Source organism: Rhinatrema bivittatum, unplaced genomic scaffold, assembly GCF_901001135.1.
Source record: "Rhinatrema bivittatum unplaced genomic scaffold, aRhiBiv1.1, whole genome shotgun sequence".
NCBI lineage: Eukaryota > Metazoa > Chordata > Amphibia > Gymnophiona > Rhinatrematidae > Rhinatrema > Rhinatrema bivittatum.
The window spans coordinates 47,197-55,019 of NW_021820242.1; the positions used below are offsets into that span (position 1 = coordinate 47,197).

General features: G+C 41.6%; 2 non-coding genes across 2 annotated transcripts; one reads left to right on the plus strand and one right to left on the minus strand.

Annotated features, from left to right (window-relative positions):
* The first annotated feature begins 6,342 nt into the window (after positions 1–6,342).
* On the plus strand, positions 6,343–6,555 carry LOC115081279. The gene has a single exon (XR_003853766.1). It is a non-coding gene; the product is annotated as a small nucleolar RNA U3 (small nucleolar RNA).
* Positions 6,556–7,220: 665 nt separating this feature from the next.
* LOC115081278 lies at positions 7,221–7,428 on the minus strand. The gene has a single exon (XR_003853765.1). It is a non-coding gene; the product is annotated as a small nucleolar RNA U3 (small nucleolar RNA).
* Between the last annotated feature and the right edge of the window lie 395 nt (positions 7,429–7,823).

Here is a 7,823-nt window from a genome sequence, read left to right on the forward strand (position 1 = left end):
AATTTAAGCTTTATGTAAATGAGCAGCTTCTCACAACAGGTGGAGGATCATCAGTCCGCACGCCACAGCCGTGAGAAGCGAGCTGCACAATTCGCATCAATGTTCAAATACACTGCGTAACAAAATACCAAATTACTATTAACACTTATTCAGACAATCAATCACCTCTGATGTGTGCTGACAGCATGTGTCCCTCACCCGTCCTCCTTCACAGGCACGATGTGTCAAACCCAGGCGCGGTCCTCAGCGTCTCACAAACGAACGTCACAAGGTCGAGTTCCCGGCAATTCTGCTTGAATCACTCATGGCTTAAATGCAGAACGCCATCTCATTATCTGCTTCAGCTGAAAGTCTTTAAGTCTGCACATGAGCATCATCCACAGGTGCTGCGAGTCATTAGGCCTACACATGAACATCCTCCACAAGTGCAACCAATAATGTTGATGAGGGTGAAGGATTCTTCTACCAGCACCTTCTCCACTGACAAAAAACCAGTTTGCATACCACCTGGAGAGCAAAGAAAAGAAAACAACACAAAAACATCCAGCCAAACCCCCCAACACACAACAATACCAGGAAGAAAATTGTAGACCTGCACCAGGCTAGGGGAGGTGATGGTCTAGTGGTTAAGGTGTTGGGCTTGAGTCCAGAAGATCATGGGTTCAAATCCCCGCCTGACTAGAAGATCACTAAGGGCCCTTGGGCAAGGCCTTTAATCCCTATTGCTCCCGGTGTGTAGTGAGCAGCACCCTAACATCGGGGTAAATATGAGGCATAATTGTAAAGCACTTTGAACGTCTGATGCAGATGGAAAAAGCACTATATAAAGGCAGTCCATTTAGGAAGAGTGACTCTACAATAGTCAAGCAGGTTGGTGTGAATAAATCAACTGTGGGAGCAATTGTAAGAAAATGGAAGACATACAAGACCACTGATAATCTCCCTCGAAGTGGGGCTCCACGCAAGATGTCATCCCGTGGGGTCAAAATGATCAGGAGAACGTTGAACAAAAATCCCAGAACTACACGGAAGGACCTGAAAATGACCTGACTGAAAATGACTGAAATCCTGCAGTGACAGGTGTGTCCCCCTGCTTAAGCCATTACGTGTCCAGGCCCGTCTGAAGTTTTCCAGAGAGCATATGGATGATCCAGAAGAGGATTGGGAGATATCATGTCAAACCAAAATGTTTTTTGTTAAAAAGTCAACTCATTGTGTTTGGAGGAAGACGAATGCTGAGTTGCATCCCAAGAACACCATATCTACTGTGAAGCATGGGGGTGGAAACATCATGCTTGGGGGCTGTTTTTCAGCAAAGGGGACAGGGCAACTGATCCGTGTTAAAGGAAGACTGAATGTATTGTGAGATTTTAAACCAAAAACTCCTTCCATCAGTGAGAGCATTGAAGATGCAACGTGGCTGGGTTTTCCAACATGACAATGATCCCAAACACACTGCTAAGGCAACGAAGGAGTGGCTTCTTAAAAAGCATTTCAAGGTCCTGCAGTGGCCAAGCCAGTCTCCAGACCTCAACCCCATAGAAAATTTGTTGAGTGAGTTGAAAGTCCCTGTTGCCCAGTGACAGCCCCAAAACATCACTGCTCTAGAGGAGATCTGCATGGAGGAATGGGCCAAAATACCAGCTACAGTGTGTGCAAACCAGGTGAAGACTTACAGAAAACGTTTGACCTCTGTCATTGCCAACAAAGATTATGTTACAATGTACCGAGTTGAACTTGGGTGGTTGGCTCTCAATGCGGTATTGTATCACTTCCTCTTCCGGAGCACAGCGGTGTTTTGCTGTATCTGTTAGCTGTTTAATCTGCGTAGTTAGATTGATCTAGATAACTAGATAACGATTTGTTTCACAGTGTAATCTTCACGTGCCTTAACTAAAGCACTCCCTCTGCTGAATCACCTTTAAATTATTTACACATTATTCACTTTGTGTGTTTTTAGGAATCCGCTAGCTTAGCGCAGCTCCTAGCTGTTAGCCGGTTTAGCATGGTAGCTTCTCCTGTCTCTCCCGGACTTCTCTGCTCTGGTTGTGAAATGTTTAGTTATTCCTTGGCCTCCTTTAGCAGTAATGGTACTTGTAATAAGTGTAGCTTATTCGTAGCTTTGGAGGCCAGGCTGGGCTGAATTGGAGACTCGGCTCCGCACTTTGGAAAATCCTACAGCTAGCCAGGCCCCTGTAGTCGGTGCGGACCAAGGTAGCTTAGCCGCCGTTAGCTGTCCCCCAGCAGATCCTGAGCAGCCGGGAAAGCAGGTCGGCTGGGTGACTGTGAGGAGGAAGCGTATAGTCCTAAACACAAGCCCCCTGTACACCACCAACCCGTTCACATCTCTAACTGTTTTTCCCCACTCGGCGACACACCCGCCGAGGAACAAACTCTGGTTAATGGCAACTCTGAGAAATGTGAAGTTAGCGACACCAGCAACCATAGTCAATTGTCTTCCGGGGGCCAGAGCAGGCAACACTGAAGGAAATTTGAAACTGCTGGCTAAGGCTAAGCGATAAATTCGGTAAGATTGTAATTCACGTCGGCAGTAATGACACCCGGTTACGCCAATCGGATGTCACTAAAATTAACATTGAATCGGTATGTAACTTTGCAAAACAATGTCGGACTCTGTAGTTTTCTCTGGGCTCCTCCCCAATCGGACCGGGAGTGACATGTTTAGCCGCATGTTCTCCTTGAATTGCTGGCTGTCTGAGTGATGTCCAAAAAATGAGGTGGGCTTCATAGATAATTGGCAAAGCTTCTGGGGAAAACCTGGTCTTGTTAGAGAGACGGCATCCATCCCACTTTGGATGGAGCAGCTCTCATTTCTACACTCAACAAAAATATAAACGCAACACTTTTGGTTTTGCTCCCATTTTGGATGAGATGAACTCAAAGATCTAAAACCTTTTCCACATACACAATATCACAATATCTAAATCTGTGATAGTGAGCACTTCTACTTTGCTGAGATAATCCATCCCACCTCACAGGTGTGCCATATCAAGATGCTGATTACACACCATGATTAGTGCACAGGTGTGCCTTAGACTGCCCACAATAAAAGGCCACTCTGAAAGGTGCAGTTTTATCACACAGCACAATGCCACAGATGTTGCAAGATTTGAGGGAGCGTGCAATTGGCATGCTGACAGCAGGAATGTTAACCAGAGCTGTTGCTCGTGTATTGAATGTTCATTTCTCTACCATAAGCCGTCTCCAAAGGCGTTTCAGAGAATTTGGCAGTACAGCCAACCAGCCTCACAACCACAGACCACGTGTAACCACACCAGCCCAGGACCTCTACATCCAGCATGTTCACCTCCAAGATCGTCTGAGACCAGCCACTCAGACAGCTGCTGAAACAATCGGTTTGCATAACCAAAGAATTTCTGCCACAAACTGTCAGAAAACCGTCTCAGGGAAGCTCATCTGCATGCTCGTTGTCCTCATCGAGGTCTCGACCTGACTCCAGTTCGTCATCGTAACCGACTTGAGTGGGCAAATGCTCACATTCGCTGGCGTTGGCATGTTGGAGAGGTGTTCTCTTCACGGATGAATCCCAGTTCACACTGTCCAGGGCAGATGGCAGACAGCGTGTGTGGCATTGTGTGGGGTGAGCGGTTTTCTGATGTCAATGTTGTGGATCGAGTGGCCCATGGTGGCGGTGGGGTTATGGTATGGGCAGGCGTCTGTTATGGACGAAGAACACAGGTGCATTTTATTGATGACCCATTGAGCATGTTTGGGATGCTCTGGACCGGCATATACGACAGCGTGTATCAGTTCCTGCCAATATCCAGCAACTTCGCACAGCCATTGAAGAGGAGTGGACCAACATTCCACAGGCCACAATTGACAACCTGATCAACTCTATGCGAAGGAGATGTGCTGCACTGCATGAGGCAAATGGTGGTCACACCAGATACTGACTAGTATCCCCCCCCCCCCCCCCAATAATACAAAACTGCACCTTTCAGAGTGGCCTTTTATTGTGGGCAGTCTAAGGCACACCTGTGCACTAATCATGGTGTCTAATCAGCATCTTGATATGGCACACCTGTGAGGTGGGATGGATTATCTCAGCAAAGGAGAAGTGCTCACTATCACAGATTTAGACTGGTTTGTGAACAATATTTGAGGGAAATGGTGATATTGTGTATGTGGAAAAAGTTTTAGATCTTTGAGTTCATCTCATACAAAATGGGAGCAAAACCAAAAGTGTTGCATTTATATTTTTGTTGAGTATATGTCCAAGTGTGGTGCCCCTTTTTGCAGAGGGACAAAGATACGTTGGATGAAATGGATGAAATGTAATAGAGCTGAGAAACATCTGCAGAGACCCCTAATAGCATTATATATCCCAGAGCGTGGCAGTGATATGACATGCTGTCAGCTTTTTATCATCATTCCTTTGAGTCTCATAAATGTCACAAATTGCTCTATGAAAATTAATGATGACAACATACACACAATGCAATGCAACTTACTACACCTTAACTAAAGTGACATGAAATATACAATAACATGGCTAAAATTCTTCTCTATGACCCATGCATAGAACGGGTAACTCAGGCAGTATATAAATAAAGTATGAGAAATTACTAATCCAGTTAATACACTCACCTAAAAAGACCTGCTTTTAGAAAAGAAAAAACACTTCTATAAATAAAAGAGTCAAATAGACTAAACCATATTCACTGTTAAATAAATAAAATACCAATGCACACACCGAAATGTGAACAATCACTGGCCACAACTTCAAGTTGGACCAATGCAATGCATTCTGGGTAAAATGTACTAATAAATAAATGTGTCCCTTATTCTACAGATTGCAGTGCTTTATGCTACTGCTGTGGTGAACATGTTGAAGTTTCTTAGATCTTGTTAAAATTGTGTTCGTAGGTATTTTTGATGTCTAAATTATGAAACATCATGACACCATAAGTGAGTGGTTGAGTTGTATTATGGGCTTCAAAGTGCTGAGCTTCATAAACTTGGAGAACAGTGATGTTGAAATAATTCCAAAAATTTTTTTCTGCTTGTTCACAAAAAGCTGACAATAATTGAAATTTTTCTGGAGTCTGACTTGTTGTGCATTTCAGTCTTCCACTAACATATCACTCCATAAAAAAGTTTTAATTTGTTTTATGAAATGATTCCTTAGTTTAAATAACTTTAAGGTATCACTCCATAACAAATACTCTTAAAACACTAAGTTATTTATACTAAAATGAAAAAGGATAGTAAAAAGTTACTTTTTTATGGAATTATATGAAAATTCAGTAAGGAATATCTTAGAAATTATATATATTATATGTTAATTTGAAGGTTTGAAATTCACAAGTCAGACTCCAGAAAAAAAAAATTAATGAATAAATTTGATATTACCAGGCTTTTTGTAAACATGCAGGAGAAATTTCAGGGATCACTGCAATGCTATGAAGCTCAGCATTTTGAAGCCCATAATACAACCCAACCACTCACTTATGGTGTCATGTTGTCTCATAATTTAGACATCCAAAACACCTACGGACATAATTTTAAGAAGCTCTAAGAAATTTCATCATGTTCACCACAGCAGGAGCATAAAGCACTTCAATCTGCAGAATAAGGACACATTTATTTATCAGTACATTTTACCCAGAATGCATTGGTATGTTAATCGTACGCATTTAGTCAATCAGCAGTTTCCTGCCAGCTTTTCTCTCTGAGTTTATTTATTGCTGCTGTGTTCCCTCTTTTCCTTATTAGATATTTAAATTCCTCCATTATAAGTGCTGCTCTCAGGCAGTGAACATTGCTGCTCACTCTTTACATTTTGTCATTGTGAAGCCAGTTGATCTGTGTTCGACCTCATGGGCTTCCTCTAAATAGATGACATTAGTGGAAAAATTGTGGAGTCTGTGGGTGGTGAGATGAAGTAATCACAAATACTTTTAGACTGCACTCCTGATCTGAGCCACGAAGAGCAACTATCAATCAGAATTCAACTTGTTGCAGTTGAGGATGCCCCAGAAAAAAGAGCATTTTATGGGGTTCCTTGAGACTCGAGAGCTCAACATCTCCTTTGGAGACTGTAGGGGGCAGTCTGATGATCATGGTGCAAATATGGAAGGGAAGAGGAAAGAAGTCCAAGTCAGACCCGTAGAAATAAATTAGAGCTTGTGTTTGACTGTGTGACGTGTATATAAATAATAATATTTTCTGTCTTGTGATGGTTCAATTTGTTTTCTTAAACTCGGTTTAAATATGTCGGTGGGGGGGTATTCGGCACCATAACAGAGCGTGGTGGTGTCGGTGGTTCTAGTCCCGCGGCAGGAACATCAACAGGTTAAGACTATTTTTTCAGGAATCATTTCTATAGTTTTTAACTTGGCAAATGTGTTTCTAAAGTGTTTGGTTTCTCCAACCATGATGAAGAGTTCTGATACTTCTTCCTGAGCATGAAATGGACAGAAAGTAATGATATATTTATCTTCTGTCATTGATGACTGTTCATTGCTTTTCGAATGGGGGTGATGAAAGAAGGAGTATGTCTGAAGTGGTTCTAACATTGTGTACATAGATTTAGTGTTTAGAAATTACTCAATACATGTTTCTCTGTGACGGTAATCAACAAAAACTTGTTTGGAAGCTTACATCTGTTGTTTACAATGGCATTAATGGTTGCATTCATGTAGGCGGTAAAGGTGGGAAATCTATTATCTGAGAAGTGTGGATTCACTTAGTGAGCTCAGAAAACAAGATTAAATTTTGGACAATTTTGCAAACACTGTATTACTAATACACAAAAAACACAATAAACAGGCTTGTTGTCAAAACTTACTAATTTGTCAAAAAATATTGGTCCAATCACCTTACTGTTTCAAGACATGAATCTTCTTGAAAAAATTAATAAGTACACCAAAAGGACAAGAGAGGCTGCTCCCCTTTTATTATATGGATGGTATTTACAAGATGATATTATTAACAACTGATTATGAAGTGTTTGCAAAATTGTCCAAAATTTAATCTTGTTTTCTGAGCTCACTAAGTGAATCCACACTTCTCAGATAATAGATTTCCCACCTTTACCGCCTACATGAATGCAACCTTAAAAGCCATTTAAACAACAGATGTAAGCTCCAAAACAAGTTTTTGTTGATTTACTTGTCACAGAAACATGTATTGAGTAATTTCTAAACACTAAATTCTATGTACACAATGTTAGAACCACTCAGACCATACTCCTTCTTTCATCACCCCCATTCGGAAGCAATGAACAATCAATCCAATGACAGAAGATAAATATCATTTCTTTCTGTCCATTTCATGCTCAGGAAGTATCAGAACTCTTCATCATGGTTGGAGAAACCAAACACTTTAGAAACACATTTCTCAAGTCAAAACTATAGAAATGATCCCTGAAAGTATAGTCTTAACCTGTTGATGTTCCTGCCGCGGGACTAGAACCACCGACACACCACGCTCTGTTATGGTGCCGAATACCCCCCGACATATTTAACCGAGTTTTAAGAAACAAATGAACCATCACAAACAGAAATATTATTATTTATATACACGTCACACAGTCAAACACAGCTCTATTTATTTCTACTAGGTCTGACTTGGACTTCTTTCCTCTTCTCTTCCATATTTGCACCATGATCATCAGACTGCTCCCCTACAGTCTCCAAAGGAGATGTTGAGCTCTCCGAGTCTCAAGAACCCCATAAAATGCTCTTTTTTCTGGGGCATCCTCAACTGCAACAAGTTGAATTCTGATTGATAGTTTCTTTCGTGGCTCAGATCAGGAGTGCAGTCTAAAAGTAATT